This window comes from Trichosurus vulpecula, chromosome 3, assembly GCF_011100635.1.
Source record: "Trichosurus vulpecula isolate mTriVul1 chromosome 3, mTriVul1.pri, whole genome shotgun sequence".
In the NCBI taxonomy this organism is placed as follows: Eukaryota; Metazoa; Chordata; class Mammalia; order Diprotodontia; family Phalangeridae; genus Trichosurus; species Trichosurus vulpecula.
The window spans coordinates 352,659,215-352,678,196 of NC_050575.1; positions in this window are offsets into that span (position 1 = coordinate 352,659,215).

Here is an 18,982-nt window from a genome sequence, read left to right on the forward strand (position 1 = left end):
AGTTGTCCAGGGATCAAGTCTGGCACCTGTCAAGTAAATCGTTGACAGGTAGGTGACAATAGTCTTAATTTGGACTTCATAAACTTTCTATAGAACACATTATAATAATCTAACTCTGGCATGGCTGACATTATATTGCTATTCCAAATTTTAAACCACTATCTACACCTGATTGAAAAAGAAATTCTGGGAGACTTCTTTTTTTTAGAAGCAATTGGGGTGAAGTGGCTTGCCTAGGGTCACATAGCTAGTAAGTGTCTGAGGCCAAATTTGAACTCAGATCCTCCTGACTTCAAGGTCTATGCTCTATCCACACTGCTACCTAGCTTCCTCCTGTCTTAACTTCTGAGGACCCAGACCTCCATTCCACTTCTTGGACCAATCCACACAACGATGGTTTTGCATACATCTCTTTCCCTTTTCTAGTTCCGTTTTATGTGTTATTTGTCCCTTTACAATATAAGCTCCTTTTGGTGTATCCCCAGCACTAACAAAATGCCTGGCACATAGTAAGCTTTTAATAAGTCTTTTATCTATCAACCCAGCTATCCATCACTTATCTGCTATTGCTCCTATGCTTCATCAGTCATTGAATGGACTTATCTTTTCCCACAAATATGGTAGCAATAAACATTTGACTTCTTTTTAGAGAGTTTTTTGAGTGGATGGTGGTATAGAATAACCATCTTTACAAAGAATTCAAATTTACCATATAATTTCTCTATTCATGTTTTTGGAGGGGGGAAGGCAAGGCAATTGGGGTTAAGTGACTTGCCCAAGGTCACACAGATAGTAAGTGTCAAGTGTCTGAGGCCAGATTTGAACTCAGGTCCTCCTGAATCCAGGGCCAGTGCTCTATTCACTGCACTACCTAGCTACCCCTCGTTTCTCTATTCTTTATCTCATTTGGATTGTGTAGATTATGAGAATGAAGGATACTATTAGTATTTTCATTATAATTCCATCAGTCTTTTCTTGATCTCTTTCCTTTTCAAAAAGGATTGATCCTAAAATGGTAGAGAATTTATTGTATTATATTGCAAAGTAACTGCTAATAATGATAACTCATTATCATTACTATATATAGTGACTATATCTATTTTATTTCAGAAAGGAAGGTCCCCATAAGACCAACCTGGTCACTTTGATTGCCATAAACACTACAATTTTCTTAACTCAAGATGACATTCAGATTGATTATTCAGTGACATAATTAAGAGAGAAATAATAGCCAGCTGTGCTGTTCCATCATAACATCAATGGGCCACATATTAACTCCACTTATATCTTTTGCCTTAATGATATTTGGGGTATAGTGATGATGTTTGGTATTGGGAAAGTCATTTTCCCTCTCTGAGTTTCAGCTTCCTCACCTGTAAAATAAAAGGGTTGGGCTAGATGATCCCTAAGGTCCTCCAAGTTAAGATAGTCCATATTTCTATGACTTTCGAACATTCTGAATACTGCATTTTAAATGGACATTCCAGATGCTTTCTTCTATTTAGGAGGAAAATGTGCCACTTCACAATTTTGTTGTATTTTCATGTCAGCATCATAGCTGAAAATAACTGAGAACCATTACTGACAACACTTCCTCTTTTACTCCCAAACCCAATTTGCCTTCAATTAAAGATGGCTCTTAGCTTGCTCTGCAGTAGTTAGGCTCATAATGGACCTAGACCTTTAACCTCCCCCACACAAAGTAGACTTTTTAACCTGAGAGAAATAAAAGTTGCGTGCAATTATACACCCAGCAGTCCAGACATCCCAATGCAAATGGGCCTGATAGTATGGAAAAAAACAAATATTAGATTTCTATTTCCACATTTTAGATGACCTCTAAACCTTAGTCTCACTTAACCTTAAACTTTGTGTCTGTGGTAGCTAAACAGAAAATTTAATGGAATGGGGGAAAAAAGTTATAAAGACTTAAAACCAGTTGACAAATAAGACAAGGCAAAGACTGGTTGGTTAAGGTACTATCGAATGTAGGAACAGATATTGAGGCTAACTCTTTTGCATTGAAAGGCAACTGATGTCTTTATGGAAGACACATTGCTAACTATGAAGAAGGGATTAGCATGTGGAACCAGGTGAATAAATTATTATACAAAAATGCTCCTTCAGATGATAAAATTGTTCTTCTGTTGGTGAATGATATTTAGGGATTTCTCAACTGAGTGCTGACCTTAGAAACATAAAAATATGTGACAAATACATTCTAAAGCTCTGAATAAACACATCTTTTCCCCACAAAGTGTAATGGCATGTTTTCACCATGAATATAGGACAAAAGTGCCTCCAATATTTTGATGGTTATTCCATCCTTTTTATCTCCTGGGCTGGTGGAACTTCGCGATGTAAGGCAATGATGCTTTTTGGAGTCGTATAGAAAGTTAGGTTGCTGTGGCCAAAAAAGTCTGACCAAGTGACCTACTGTAAGACTGTGTGCAGCATCTCATGCCTCACATTTAGGAAGAAACCTAAAAACATCAAGCAACCATGTGACTGGCAAAGGAAATGGGGCAATCCTAGACAAGTCAAAAGATAAGAAATAGACAGCTTGGATATTATTGTGGCTACTAACGTTAAAGAAAAGGAACCAGAGGAATATCTCCATTCTATGGTACCCAAAATTGTTTGTTTTAAGTGAGTTGAAGCAAGCAAAACATAATGTAAACCTTAAAGCATGACATAAATGTCATCATCATCATCATCATCATACGTCTTTGTTGTTAAATCTTGTCATTTTTATATTTGAACCATCTTTCACACACTTTCCTTTCTTTGCACTTAAGCAGCCACCACTCTGGTTCAGACTATCATCACCTTAGGTCTATACTACTGGAATAGTCTGTTTGCTGTTCTTCCTGCCTCGAATCTCCCCTCACTCCTATCCATACTCCACTTGGCTGCCAAAGTGATCTTAAAGTATAGATCTGACTATCTGATTTCCCCCCTCCAACTCAATAAATTAAAGTTACTCCAACATCAGTCAGGCAGTCACATAGCATTTATTAAGCTTCTACTAGGTGCCAGGTATTGTACTAAATACTGCCACTGTGGATAAGGATCAAATATAAAATCCTCTACTTGGAATTTAATTTAAAGCTCTTCACACCCTGATCCATTCCTGCCTTTACAGGATTCTTAGATTTTATTCCCCTTCAATATTCTGATTCACATATGCTGGCCTCCTTGTGTTCCACACACATTTAACCTCCAGCCTGTGCATTTTCACTGGCTTATGTTTGGAAGGCTCTCCATCCTCACTTCCACTTCCTGGATTCACTGACTTGGTTTGAAATTCAGCTTAATCATCTTCTTAAGAAGATCTCTAGGGGTCTACCCTGCTGTGAATTCCTTCCTTCTAAGATTACCTTGGATTTACACTCTTCATATTTTGTATGTACGCGGGGATTTGCTTATTGTCTCCCTTGTTAGAACATGAACTTTCTCCTTCCTTTGAATCCCCAGTGTTTAACACAATTACTGTTTAGGATTAGTAGTAATAGTGGCAGGAGTTAGAATAGTAATTATAACAATAAAAATAAAATGAATTTATATAAGATTATACACAGGTTTAGAAAATACTTTATATATGATATAAATATATATGTAAACATGCATAAATTATAAATATGTAGTTGATATAAATATGTAGACGATATAAAAATACATAAACGATATTACATATCTGATCCTTACAACAACGTTGTGAAGTAGGTCCTATTACTATCCCCATTTTACAGATGAGGAAAATTAAGCTGAGAGAGGTGAAAAGTTATGCAGCTAGTAAGTCTCTGAGGTAGGATTTGAATTCGAGATTTTCTCAGTCTAAATTCAAGACTCTATCCATGGTTACAGATCTCTTAGGATGAAAGAGTTTGTAATCTGCTATGATAGAGGTTTATCTACATTGACTGATGAAATGAAATTCAGTCCATTGAAGTTTTGAGGTTCACAGAAAATAGGGCTCATGAGGGCCTAAATATTTGTTTTGAACCACTATCTGTGGTGATAATAAATGTAGATTCTGACCAAATCTGGTTCATTGATTCAGTTTGGGAAAGCACTAACAAATGTGGTTGAACTGACTTTGGTGGTTGGAGACTTCTTAGGTGATCTGTCAGCCTAAGCCCAGATTTTTTTCCCTCTGGGTACAAACACCATTTTAACTTTCAGCTCTGATAGCACTAGCTGTGTGACATTGGGGAAGTCATTTAACCTCTCTAACTAATGTTTCCTCATCTCCAAGATGAGAGTGATTGGGTCCCTGAGGATCTCTCTCCAGTTTTATTGTTCTGTGACTTCTCGATTTCTCATAACATAATATGTAGTAACAATATCTCTAAATTTGGTTGTTATAAGCAAAATCTCTGAAGGAACAGTGGGAGGGCTGGGTGTGTGTCAGCAGAGAAAAACTTCTTTTTTAAACTTTTCACTCAATCAATTATTTTGCTGGTAATTCTTTAAATGGGCCAATCTGTGAATTTCAGGATCTTCTGTACAGTGCAAGGCAGTGTGGACTTCTGCCTATGCTCAGCTGGAAATAGTTATTCACAATTTCTAACAGAGAATCCTGTCAGTTCTCTAAGAAAACATCATAAAACATGTTGTCAGCTCCTTGTTGAATGTGATAAATTTCACCAACATGTCAACCATGCTTCTAAATTCTATTTCAATGGACACAATTATGCTCCTGGTGGTTATAAATGGTCCTGATAAACTGGCAGCTGCTCACAGATTTGAAGAAATGTTACTGAGCTCAGTGAGTATTTCTAAAAGGCTGTTACCTTGCTTTCTACTCCTAGCTGTGTTACAAGATAATAATGGGGCTTACTGTAACCATCAATAGCCTATCAGTATGTAAGCTGGCATTATATATACTATTCTTATATGTAAACACATTCTTCACTCTTTTTAATGGTATGATTCACCATTTTATATACAAACAACAAGGCATCCAGAGGGAGAAGCCCATTGTCTGCCATTTACCAAGCTTCATTCATTTCTTGGGTAATATTACTTGATTTCAAAGTGGCTGCTGAAAATAGACATGGGTACTTAGCCTATTGAAAGATGAATTTTTCTTTCTGAAAACATTATTTCACTATTCAGTATAGTGATTGTCTTCCTATTAAAACTGTTTGAAAAAGGAAAGTAACAAAATCAATTTCTGCATTTTTAAATGAACAATGTTTTAAATGAACAAATGATTTTTTAAACTGAATAAAATTTAAATAAGAAACTATTAAAAAGGAATGAGAGTAAATATTTGATGCTTAAATAATTAATATACTGTGAATATAAGGGTAAAATTTTCTTTTTATAGTGGTAAACAATTTTCCCTTTGTAGGTAAATCTAAAAATTTGAATTCCCTCCAAATAACCTTTCATTTGCCTTCCTTTCTTTGGACACATTAAAAGGGAATATGTGGAAATTGTACCCATTCGCATTTCCAGTTAGTCTCTATATCCCGTCATGTCATTTGTGTTTTTAAACTTTAGGATCCTGGTCTGGGATATGCAAGCAGATGTGCTTTTTTTTCTTTGATTTTTTTTTGAGATATCTCAATGGTTGTAGTCTACACCCTTGGATGACATTTCCTGCCACATAATTATACATATCCATTTGCCGATGCTCTCTAGTGCAGCCTAAATCCCTGGACCACCTATGTACATTATCCGTCTTTCCTGTTCCTTTGAATCAGACCTCTTGGGCTTTGACCATGGATTATCACTTCAGCCTATCATTCTCCAGTGGAGCCTGAAACCCCAGAATCTAAACTTGGCATTAACCTTTGAACTCATCATGGCCTAATACTTCCTTTTCATATTTGTATAATATACCATACCATAGTATACTCTGATAATCTCACCTTCCCTTTGGTCCCGGTTCCTGCTGGCTTGACTTGTCTTCCTGCCATTTAGAAACTGGTATAGATGGCAATACTGTATTTTTCCATAACACAATTTACCTGAAGAATCCCTTTAATCCTCAAATGACTCAAAATTGTTTTTGTTCTTTTTTAAAAGGAAGATAGCAGTTCATCCAACTTAGCCCAACCTGTGTGACACACATGTTCTTTCAAAAGTTAGTGGCAGGGATCAACCCACGACCTTCCTTGTTTTCTCTTGACAATGTGAGAATATCTGTATTCATATTGTCTACCTGCCATTCCTTGCCGTTATATAACCTGCTGATCTTTTCTTATACATTTACCTTCTACTCTTGGTTTTTAAATACACTCATTCTTGACACATTGTAGTCTGTTTGCCACCCTCTTCTCTCCTTTCCCCAATGGGATACCCCATGTAGCCAAACACTTTTACATGACTATGACTCTCATCCAGGAGGCTTTGCTGCTTGACTCACGCAGCACGTCATCTACAAATAGGAGTTTGTGAGACCTAACCACCCACAGGGAATTGCTTTTCAACTTGAACCCTATGTGGGATCTACTCCATCACAGTGGCTTTTATCTTTGGCCAATGCATTTCCAAATTTTATGTTTTGTTTCAATATCCTCAGAGGACAATTAAACAGGATTAATTTTATTGTTATACATTTCGAGGAATCTTAAATGATGTCTCCTAAAATTAAAACAAAATCCCGAATGCAAGAGAAAACATTTAAAAGGATATGAAACTTTAATGAGATATAAAAAAATACAAACACCTAAGGGCAATTAGGTATTTTAATATCCCTCAACATCTGAAAATCAGTGCTTAACCAAGCATAGTTTTGCCCAGGCTTGAGTAGAGCTAGGTTACAGATGAATATCATAGCTCATAATGAATTGCCCTTCAGGCTTTAGGTCATATGAATTGTTTTTATGTTTAAGGGTTACAGGGCAACTTAGTGTCACCAAAATGGGCTTTGTTCTACTACCGTTCTTGACACCCATAGTAAGAAAGTTCTAACAACTTAGTATTTTTTCAAAGGCACGGCACTTACTCTTCCCAATTCTTTGTACTTAGCACTCTGATTTCATTTGCTTTGTAGCCAAACAGATGAACAAAAAAAATCGTTATGCTACTGTGCATATGAAATTCAATAATAAACATTTGTTGAATTAGAAAAGTTGAATTTTCCTTCTCTATAGCTAAATTTTGCTCCAAATTTCATTCACCTACTTTTCTAATGTATAGTTTAAATCTACTTACAATATTGGAGGTTTGTCACTAAATTCCCTAATGCATCTGTGATCTTATCAATTTGGTAGTTCCCTCCAATAATGAGTATAACGACCCATCCATGCTGGCTTACCCCATGTGACTCTTGTCTATTTCCTTGCAAAAGGAAACCGTTGGGGGCCCGCTGAACATGCTCATTTTCTCTCAATAATTCTGGCCATCTGTCATCTCTCACTCATAACATGATCACCTCATCTTCTCTTCCTACCATACAACTGTTTGACAATACCCTTTACTCCTGTTCTTATTTAGTTTCTATATGTTGCAACTGAATCACATTCAACACGAAACCTTTCTATTGCCCTCTGCATGATATTTATGTTTAGTTCTTCAGAGATAGTGATATTCCACTGAATATGAAGCAACATTGTTTCCTCCCCATATGATAGGTATAACCTGGCTAAGTTGAAAACGATTCTATGTCCCTTTTCAAATAAGATAACGTTGTGCCAACCTTTTCAATTCAAAGACAACAGGGTTTTCAAACATCTAGTAAAATAAACAACCAGATCTCCTTTTTCTTCTTCACACACAATATCCATCTCTTGACTCCAGATATTTTGGCTGGCTTTCACCCATCCCTGAAATGTTCTCCTTCTTCATCTCTGCTTCCTGAATTTCCTGGGTTCCTTTAGGTCTCAGCTAAAGTCCCACCTTCTTCAAGAAGACTTTTCCAGTTCTCCTCATTCTTAGCGCCTTCTCTCTGAGCTCATCTCCTGTATATATTATATTTGGATGTTATTTTTCAGTATTTTCACTCATGTCCAACTCTTTGTGACACCATTTGAGGTTTCCTTGGCAAGGATACTGGAGTGATTTGCCTTTCCCTTCTCCAGCTCATTTTACAGATGAGGAAACTGAGGCAAAGAGGGTTTAATGACTTGCTCAGGGTTGCACAGCTAGTAAGTGTCTGAGGCCAGATTTGAACTTGGGAAGATGAGTCTTTATGACTTCAGGCCTAGCACAGTATCTACTGCACCACACAGCTGCCAAATTCGGACCTAGTTATCAGAAATATCGTCTCTCTCATAAGATTGTGAGCTCCTTGAAGGAAGGAACTATTTTTGCCTTTTTTTTTTCCTATCCTTAGCACTTAATGCAGTGCCTATGAGTTTTATAAATGCTTGTTGACTAATTGAATATGGTAAACACCTCAGCTGGAAGGACATACATTTAAAGAGAGGCAGAAACCACTTTTCTGTACCAGACCTCCTTTTATAAATGCACCCTGTTTCTTGTACTTACTGATTGGGTGACCTTGGACATGTCATTTGACTTTTTGGAAGGCATTAGTTTCCTCATTTATAAAGTGGGGACTAGAGTACCTTGGTGGACTAAATGGATTAGAAGACCTCTGAGAGTGGGGCAGCTAGGTGGTACAGTGAGTAGAGCACTGGCCCAGGAGTCAGGAGTACCTGAGTTCAGATCTGGCCTCAGACACTTGACACACTTACTAGCTGTGTGACCTTGGGCAAGTCACTTAATCCCAATTGCCCTGCCTTCCCCCTCTGCAAAAAAAAAAAAAGAAGACCTCTGAGATCCCTTTAAGTTTTCATTTTGTAGTGAGTTGATCACCATGAAGCCATGGCAACTATGTACACTGATCTTTTCCCAATGCCTTTTACGAAGAAAAGGGAAAAAAATACTTGGAGGAAACTTTTCTTCAAGGACTTTGTTTTTATTAAATTCCAATGTGAAGAGAGGTATTTTCCCGGCTCCAGTGACCTGCTGAGAGAAATGCTTTAGAAAGTGCCATTTAAAATAATCATTTTCTTCTTTTAAAAAGGACTAGCTTGGCTATAAATCAGAACAAAGCTTCAAAGCCAGTTACTGCTTTGAATATTATTCTTCTGAATGATGGAAAATGAGTCCTTTTGTATTGTATATAATAGGAGAGTAGCACAGATTTCATATCTAAAGGATATATATTTTTCCTTAAGACATCAGCAACCTACTACTCTCATGGAACAATTATCTACCCAAAAGTAGCATTCTGTTTCTGTATATTTATTCTCTACCTATTTTTCATGTTACCCATGTTACCAAGAAAGTCCAACACACTTGAGGTGGAAATCACGTGGACCCAAGGTAGCTATTATAGGCAATTTCTGGCCTAAACTGTTATACAACTGAAAATATATTGTATATCCTTGAAGTATACTATTGAAATATATCTAAGCAGTGGACAGTGATAGGTTGAAGTTCAGAAAGAAATCATGTTTGAGCTAAAATTTACTTTTATTTTACCATTTATAACCTAACTGTGAATAACAGGCAATGGATCTGTTGCCCCATTAATTGTCAGATAAGGTTCATTTCTTCTTTTGCTCAGAACTGTCTTTGACTAATATGGGGATAAAACTATGCTCAAACAACTACATACTGAATATGAACTCCTTCATTGACTAAGCTATAGGGGTTCTTAACCTGGGCTCTATGAACATTTTTAAATTGGCATTTTGATACCTGAATTTCAATATTATTTGTTTCTTTTGCAATCCTATGTATTTTGTCTCATGCATTAAATGTTGTTCTGAAAAGTCCGTGGGTTTCATCAGACTGCCCAAGGGATTCTGACTCAAATTAAGTTAGGAACCCTTCCTCTAAAGCTTCAAGATTTGGTAAACATCTATTGAGTTTGTCCTACGGGTAAGACATTATGCTAGGTTATATAAAAGACAGAAATACAACAATGATATAGCCCTTGACCTCATGAAGCATATAGTCCAAAAGGGTAAGATAAGTCTATTAAGGGGTCCCCTGGTCAAGATTTGGTAAACATCTATTGAGTTTGTCCTACGGGTAAGACATTATGCTAGGTTATATAAAAGACAGAAATACAACAATGATATAGCCCTTGACCTCATGAAGCATATAGTCCAAAAGGGTAAGATAAGTCTATTAAGGGGTCCCCTGGTCTTGTCTTTTTGAGTTGCCATATTTTCCAGAAACTCTGGACCCAGAAAATGAAGGAAGCCCTGAATATATCAAGGATGAAGTCCTCCCTACCCTGAGCTATCATAATTTATTATTTGCATCCCAGGATGGACTCTATGTATGTCTTTGGGAGTCAAGACAGGCTTCAGTCAGTCTGCAGCAGGCTGAGAAACTGTTTGTGCAGCTGGGATCCTTGTAGACAAGCAGATCATTATATCTTCATGGTTTAGCAGTTCCCAAGGGAAAAGAATGTTGCTTTTGTCATCAAACTTATTCATGATTTCTCCTCCACTTTGGGAAGGAATTGTCCTTTCTCCATCCCTACTGCTCTTTTCATCCTTCCATGCCACTTCCATTTGGGAGAGGATTGCTGTCTCTCCTCACTTCTTTGTTGTAATCTCATAAATATGTAAGCTTCTGTTTCGTTTGCGACCTCTCTGTACTTGCATAGGGTTCCACATACACGTTCATTCCTCTTGTAATAAATCTGGTTGTGATGCATGTCTCATGAACTTAAGATATTGTTTTTGGTTAACAAGTCATTCATAAAATAATCATAATATAAAGTATGATATAGAGACAGTGTAGCATAGTGGATAGAAGGCAGTCTTTGGTATTAGGAAGACCTCTGATCAAGTCCTGATTCTAATATACAATAGTTGTGTGGTCATGGGCAAATCATTTAACTTTTCAGTGTCCCAGGCAACTCTCCAAAACTGTGAATCATTGATTGCTTAGCCATCTGAATCGGCACAGGGACTTTCCAGGCTGGGAGTGATCCACATTGAGAAAATCACAGTTGTGCCTCTCTCATTATTCTTCCATATCCTCAAAACCCCAAACAGTAAAAGACCAATTTAAAATACACATAACATAGCTCAGAAATATCAATTCTGGGTCAGGTCATTTTTGTTGAAATATACTCCCATTTGTTTGGAGAGCATTGGGAACATAAAGAGAAGTAAAGAGAAACAACACAAGAAAAACAGATTGATGTAATGTAATGGAGGACATTGGATCTCCAGTAAAGTAGTTTATTACTTATTAAGCAATTGTAGGTTTCTGAACAAGAAGCAACATAACAGGAACCATATTTTAGGAAAATCAATATGGCAGCAAATATATAAAAGTGAAGTTGAGTAGAATACAGACCAAAAGAATCTAACCTAATTCAAACCCAAACCAAACTAATTATTTTCATTAGTTACTTGTGGCAGCTAGGTGGATAGAGTGGCAGGCCTGGAGTCAGGAAGACTCATCTTCCTGAGTTTAAATGTGTCCTCAGATATTTACTAACTTCATGACCCTGGGCAAGTCAATTAACTCTATTTGCCTCAGTTTCCTCATCTGTAAAATGAGCTGAAGAAGGAAATGGAAAACCATTAGAGTATCTTTGCCAAAAAAATTCTAAATGGGGTCATGAAGAGTCAGACACACCTGAAAACAACTGAACAACAAGAATAACAACACTTGGCCTTTAATTAGCCAGAAGAGGTTCATGATGAGGGATTGTTAAAAAAGTCAATTCCTCATGAACACATCTGTGTGTGAGGTCAGTTCATTTTTTTTAAAAAAAATTATCGAACATCAGTTACTATGACAGATACCGATGATAAAAAGATAAAAGCAAAACAGTCATTTTCCATATCTATTCTACTTGAGGATTGGGATAGCATACACACAGTTAAGTCAATACACAAAATACTACTTGTGAAGGATGTAGTACTACTAATTAGGAAAACCCCTACCAAAAAAACCCCAAAACAAAAGACTTCAAGTAGGAGGTGGCACTGGAGATGAGGCTGGACAAGAGCTGGGATTCCAAGAAGTGGAAGGGTAAAAAATAATCTAGGCCCAGGCATGGGGGAACAACATGTGAACAGTCATAGATAGAGTTGATAGAATGACATATAGGGGACACCCAGTGCACCAATTTGGTTAGAACATAGAGTGGATGATGGGGAACAATGCGTAATAAGACTGAATAAAATGGATTGCAGTCAGATTGTGAAATGCTTTGAATGCCAAACAGAGTAATTTATATGTTTACTTCTTATCCTAAAGACAGTAGGGACTCATTTAATCTTCTTGATCAGGAAAAATGACATAAAGGGCTCTGTGCTTTAGAAATGGTGGTTTAGCAGCTTCTCAGAGTTGTATGTGGAGATATCAATTAGAAGGCTATTGCTATATTTTAGGTGAGAAGGGCTGAGGTCCTGACCTGGAGTGGTGGTATGTGAGTAGAGAGAAGGAACTATTTGTGAAAAACACCTGGAAGACAGAATTATCCAAACCTGGACACTTGAGATATAGAGTATGGAAGAGGAGAGTTAGTATATTAACTTGAGAAGCTGGATATAATAATGTCATTATGTTGCTTTTTTAAGATGTAATGGCAAGCAAAGTGGGACTTTTTGCTGTTTTTTTTTTCTTTTAGAATGCTTCTCAGCACTAAGGCAATCAGGTGACTTTGATTGAATCAGGAGTCTTTGATTGAATCAAGAGTCCTTGATTAGACACAGTATATATACTCTGAGGTTAGCATTTTGTTTTGGGGTTCACTCATTGGAAGAGTGTTCATTTGATTTGGCCAGATGAGACTCTGAGCAGCCATTAAGGAACCTTCTGCCTTTGAAAACCCAGATGTTGGTGCTTCTCTGTCTGGTAACTATAAGTATTTCTATAGTTAGACAGTTAGAAGACTGTCTGTTGATTTCTGTTATTTTTTCAGTTTGTAATTTCTGTTTGTATTTGCTCTGAAGTTCAGGGTGCTGACCTTTTCCCCTGAACTAAGTGAATATATGTATGTATACATATATGTGTGTGTGTGTGTGTGTATATATGTATATATATATATATATATATATATATATATATATATATATATATATATATATATAATTAAATCCTGAAACAGCTATCTTTCCTTAGTAAAGCAGATCTAAGAACCTGTACTAGCAGCCATTCTGGGTATGCCAGTGTGGTTGCCACTACAGATGTCATGAAAGTAGCCACAACAGCACATTCTAAGTGCCTGGGAGAAATCAGATTTTGTTCAAATGGAAAAAAAAATGATGCGAGGAATTACAAATTATTACCTGTGTTTCTTTAAGTGATCATCAGTAGGGTACTGGGAAATGTGAGTAATGTGTGATGACAATATCAACAGACTGATAGATTCTGAAAAGAGGTTTTCTGAAAGGATGGTGCAATGCATAAATGTTACTTTCATATTATATCCAAATAGAGGAAATAGGGAAGAGCAGAGAAAACTATTTTGGGGTTTTTTTGGTCAAAAGTAAGGGCTTCTTATCCAGGTTTTTGGCAATCTGGTGAAACTTAATGGATCTCTTCACGAAACAATATTTATAAATGGATAGAATAAAATAGATAGGATTAGCAAAAAAAATCAACAACATTAAACGCAGTTATCAAAATATTTAAAAATATATAGACCCTAGGTTAAAATCCCTGGTAAGGTTGCCTTTGTATGTATATTGTATCTATGTATGTATGTGTGTATATATACATATATATACATACATATATATGTATATATAAATACAAGAGTACATATACATACATAATACATACATACACACATATACACAGCTTCCCCCCCCCCCCCACCAAAGGGAATAGTTCCTTTCAGGATAAGTCTATTTTGTTTTGCCTTGTGTTGCCTGATTACTATCTTCAACTTGGGTTCCCATCCTGGCTCTACTCCTTGTGTGATCTTGGACTGATGATTTAAGTACTCTATTTCTCAGTTTCTAATATTGATAGGGTCAGCTATGTGGTGCAATGGATTAAGTGCTGGACTAGACTTGGATTCAGGAAGTTCTGAGTTCAAAAATTGGCCTATATGACCTTGGGCAAATCCTTTAACCTCTCTCAGCCTCAGTTTCCACAAATGTAAAATGGGGATAATAACAGCATCTACCTCCCACAGTTGTTAGTTAGGATGATAAAAATAAAGTAATATTTGTAAAGTACTTTGTAGATCTTAAAGCACTATATAAATGCTGGCTATTATTATATAACTGAGGGGATTGAATGAAGTGTCCTCTGCGGTCCCTTGCAGCTCTAAATATATGATCCTATGACCTTAGGTGTAGAGGACTAAGTTATTATAATAGAAATAGTATTGCATTTATAGGCCTACTCTTGCACTTTTTTATGTCTAAAAGAGAAGTAGAAGAGACAGTCTGTTCTTTGTTTTGGCAAGGAAAAATTGATACATTTTTTTCTAAGCCAAAGGATAAAATATGAGAAACTCAGTGGAAGGGCTTTGCTCATGATCACGTGATGGTAGAGGCTATGTCCAGCAGTGTGAAGGCATTCCATTAGAGAGAGCTATCTCCTCTGTACTATCTGTGATGCGCCATGTATCAAAAGTGGCCTGTTGATGTTCTTTGTATATGACCTCCCATCTTGTGCTTGTATGCCTTTGCACAGGCTTCCCAGAACTATGCTAGTAAATATTAAACAACAACTCTTGGGGGAAAAATATGTTTGCAGGACAACTTTAAGTTGAATATGCACTATTAGCATTTTCTCCATGACTTTCTTGAATTCAGTCAACAGAACAATAAATCTAGCTTTGAATTTTAGCATTTTACCCATTTCTGAGGTGTAAATGCTTACACTGAAATTTTAACAATGGGCTCAGATGGTTGGTGTTAGCTCCAGCTCACCTTGGGTTGCCCTCCATGCCTAGATTACTTTTCTCCTCATCTCTACTTTTTAGAATTCTTAGCTCCCTTCGGGGCTTATCTCAAATGCCACCTTCCATAAGATAAATTTCTTAATCTCCCTTCCCCCAGTTCTAAGTGACCCCCTATTACATTATGTTTATTTTGCATATATTCTATATTGGTTTATTTTACACATTATTTCCTCTCAGAAAATGTACATTTCTTGAGGAATGAACTGTTTTTTGTTTTTGATCTTTATTTCCCTAGCTCTTAGCACAGTGCCCATGTCATAGTAGGTGTTTGATAAATGTTGTTTAGTTGTTGAAAAGAATGCATCCATTGTAGATCATCCCAAGTCCTACATTATCCCTGCTCTCTAATTAACTATTTAAATAATTACATTAAGTTCTCTGGAATGATATATTAACTGGTCTAGCTAGTAAGGCATCTTTTAATCCTAGATACATTGTATGGAGGAAAAAAATAATGTTTCTTGAAAGGTTTGACATATTCCAATTTGCATGCTTAAGTTTATTCAGGGTGGTCTGGCCCCTTTAGAAAGCAGTCTGTGTCACGTAGTGACACACACTGAGATAAGAACCCTGAAAGATGCATCTGCCTTGGGTCTTCCCATGCCCTCTTGTAGATCTGGAAGGGTGTATCTTGTGAATTCTGGGCAGAATCAAAGAGCAGGAAACTAGATGGCTCATAAAAATGCCTCACCTCTCATTCCTTCTGCCTTCCACAAATGAGGGCGCTTTATATTCTGCTCTTAGAATAGACTGTCATGTTCTTTCAGAGTGGAAAAAAGTATATGTAGTTATGGGAAATGAGGCTGCAGAATAATTCACAGAATTTCATAGTCTTTGAAAGGAGATTCAGAGGTCATCTTATACAACCAATATCTAAATACAATTCTCTCTACAGCATCCCCAGGTGGTCAAACTGTCTTTCAAGACCCTCAGTGATGGAGAAGAGGTTTCTTGAAGCAACCATTTTACTTAAGAGCAATATAAATGGTTAGGAAATATTTCCTTATAACAAGATAAACCTTTCTTTCTGCAATTTGCACACATTGCTTCTATTTCTGCCCTCTGGGGCTGAGCAAAGGCAGTCTAATTATTCTTCAGCAATACATCCCTTCAGATACTTTTTAATTGTAATTTTTATTGGAAAACATGTATACAACTTGGAATAGATTTGAGGCAGACAGTTCCATTAGCAGATATTATTATCAATAAGTATCTAAAAGTATATAAAGTAACAATAAAAGAAAGTGTTTTCTGAAAGAGGAGCAAGAGTACAAAAAAGTGCTTGTATACCTGAAAATATACTCATTTTAATAGGACAAATTTAATACATATTGTTGACTCCCTATAGTGCATCCAGACTAGCAAGTCCACACTTCAATCATAGGAAATTGACAGATCCAAAATAAAACTACTTACTTAAAAATATAATAATGCAGACATCCCCTCATTTGGTCAACTCCATTTAAGTTTAGATATACATAAGAGCTCAGACCTAGATTAAACCACAAATAAATCAACAAATCAATAAAATTTTAGGACAAGGCTGGATACCACTGCCTGGCTATCAGGTAACCAGAGATATTGATTCTTTTCAATTAACTAACCTACTCCACAAGTATTTAAATGAGCTCTTCTGAAGTGTGGCTATCCGCCAGAAGTAGGTGCTGACAGATAAAGATTTTTTTTTTTTTTGTTCTGTGCCTGCTATATGATACCACACCAGGGAAGTAAAACTAGGTTTGGTAACCCCAGTACTTGGAACAGTGCTTGGCACATGATACCACCTGGGTGCTTAAAAATATTTCTTCTGGAAATGAATTGGGAAGGAAACAGCTGTAGTTCATTGCCCTGAGAAATGTGCCAGTGTTTTCCAGAGAAGATGCCTATAGTCAGAATGTGAAATCTGTAAAAAGCTAGACTTGCATTTCTAGAGCTTATAAACTGATCTATACAATTTTATAATCACAAAGGGCACTTTAGAGGAGGAGAGAGTATTTGTTTGAGGTACAGTACAGTGGTTTTGTTACCCTGAGGACCTTGAGTGTTCCCCTTTTCCTTTTCTTTCTGCATGTATCCACTCTTTTATGAGGGATGTTGTATTGGGGATCAAGATGGGCTCTTAGCACTTATTCAACCAAGTGCCCTTGAAGAGTTTGGTCTTTGTTTCCTTTGATCAATTCAGTGTCTTTGATTGAGTATTACTAGGTACTAAACCCCAGGCCCAAACCCTTACCTATTAGATGCTAAGCTTATGTGGGTGTGAATTGGTAACTAAGATGGGGCTCCAGGTGGGGCCAATGAAGGGAGGTGCTAAGACCAGGGCAAATAGTAAGAGCTTAAGTTCTGGTAGCTCAGATGACATTTGATGATGACTAAAGAGTGCATAAAAAGGGAAGATAGAGCTATTTGCTTGGGGCTCTCACTCTTGGCAGTGCGCTGATATGGAGACTCCGGGCAGCTGTAGTTAAGAGCCCTCCAGCTTATAAACCCGGATGTTTGGACTTTGTTAAAGTCTGGTAACTATGCATTGAGATTTGAATCAGACAAGGTCTGTCTGTTGCTGTTTGTAATTTGTTTGTATTTGCTCTGAAGTTCAGGGTGCTGGCTTTTCCCCCTGAACTAAGTGAATGATATTTGTATGCTGGATTAAAGTAAGATTACTAACCCCTTAACGTTGCTTTCCTTAGTAAAGCAGATCAAAAGAACCTGGGCTTGCAGCATTCTGTGAGCTGGTTGTTGTTGGTTTTACACCCCCATGGCAGCTGCTAGCCAAATTGTTGCAATAGATGTCTAAGACCGTGAATGGTGTCTATATCCCTTAAATTGTCTATTTACGTCTGCAATTGTGATTTTGCCATGAGATATTGGAAGGGCTGGTTAACAGTGATTCAGATCCCATTTTCATTTTAGGGCTTTTTTTTGATGGTGCTTGTGAATGTAAGGGGATAGATATGGTTGATGTTATGGAGGGAGGGTTGAAAAGATGTGGTAAGTGATTGAATATGAGAGGTTGAGGAAGAGTTGAAGATATAAATGTGTAATACAAATGTCCATTAAGGAGAGGCAATATGGTATTGTGGCCAGGATTTAGAGTTAGGGGACTGGTGGCAGAATCTTAACCTGGATACTTAGTGTCTCTATAACCATGAGTATTTTCCCTAACATCTGAGTTTCCTTATTTGTAAAATGAGGGGGTTTGAATAAATGACCTCAGAGGTTTATAATATTTATCTTCCTCTGACTGTGTCATGGATTTTTGTGCAACATGCTGGTTGCTTTTTTTTTTATCATTCAATCTTATCATGTGAGTAGTTTGTTTCTTTTTTCTAGTCACATGTGTCTATAATGATGGAAGAACCTACCTTATCCCTAAAGATCAGATTAAACAAAAAGAAATATTGGAGTAGAATTGTACTTTATGATATACTCATGTCCAACCTGTACTTGATGAAGAATTCTCTTTGCAATATACTAAAAAAAGTTGCCATCCACTTTTTGTTCAAAGACCTCCAGTGAGGGGAGCGGCCCATTGTGCTTTATAATACATTGTTTGGAATTTTTTGTTTTTCCTTTACACTAATCCTTCAGGTATATTTTTAAAATTTCCCACTGCTCCTGGGACTGGCCTCTAGGACCAAGAAAAATCAACCAGTCAATCAATCTGTCAAGCAGAAGCGTCTCTTAACTTCTTATTATGTGCCAAGTGGGCAGCTAAGTGGTGTAGTGGATAGAGTGTTGGGCCTGGAGTCAGGAAGACTCATCTTCCTGAGTTCAAATCTGACCATAGACACTTACTAGCCCTGTGACCCCCAGCAAGTCACTTAATCATGTTTGCCTTGGTTTCCTCATCTGTAAAATGAACTTGAGAGGGAAATGGCAAACCACCCAGTGTATTTGTCAAGAAAACCTCAAGTAGGGCTAAGTAGAGTTGGAAGTGATTGAAACAACTCAACAACAAGTGTGCCAAGTACATATTCTGTTGCTTCTTTCAAATTTAATTCTTTCCTCTAATGCTTCTCTTTTCCAGATTAACATCTTTAGTTCTTTGACTCAGTCTTCAAATGGTATGAATTTGAGTCTGTGTACCATTATTCTTACCATCTTTGAATGATTTCT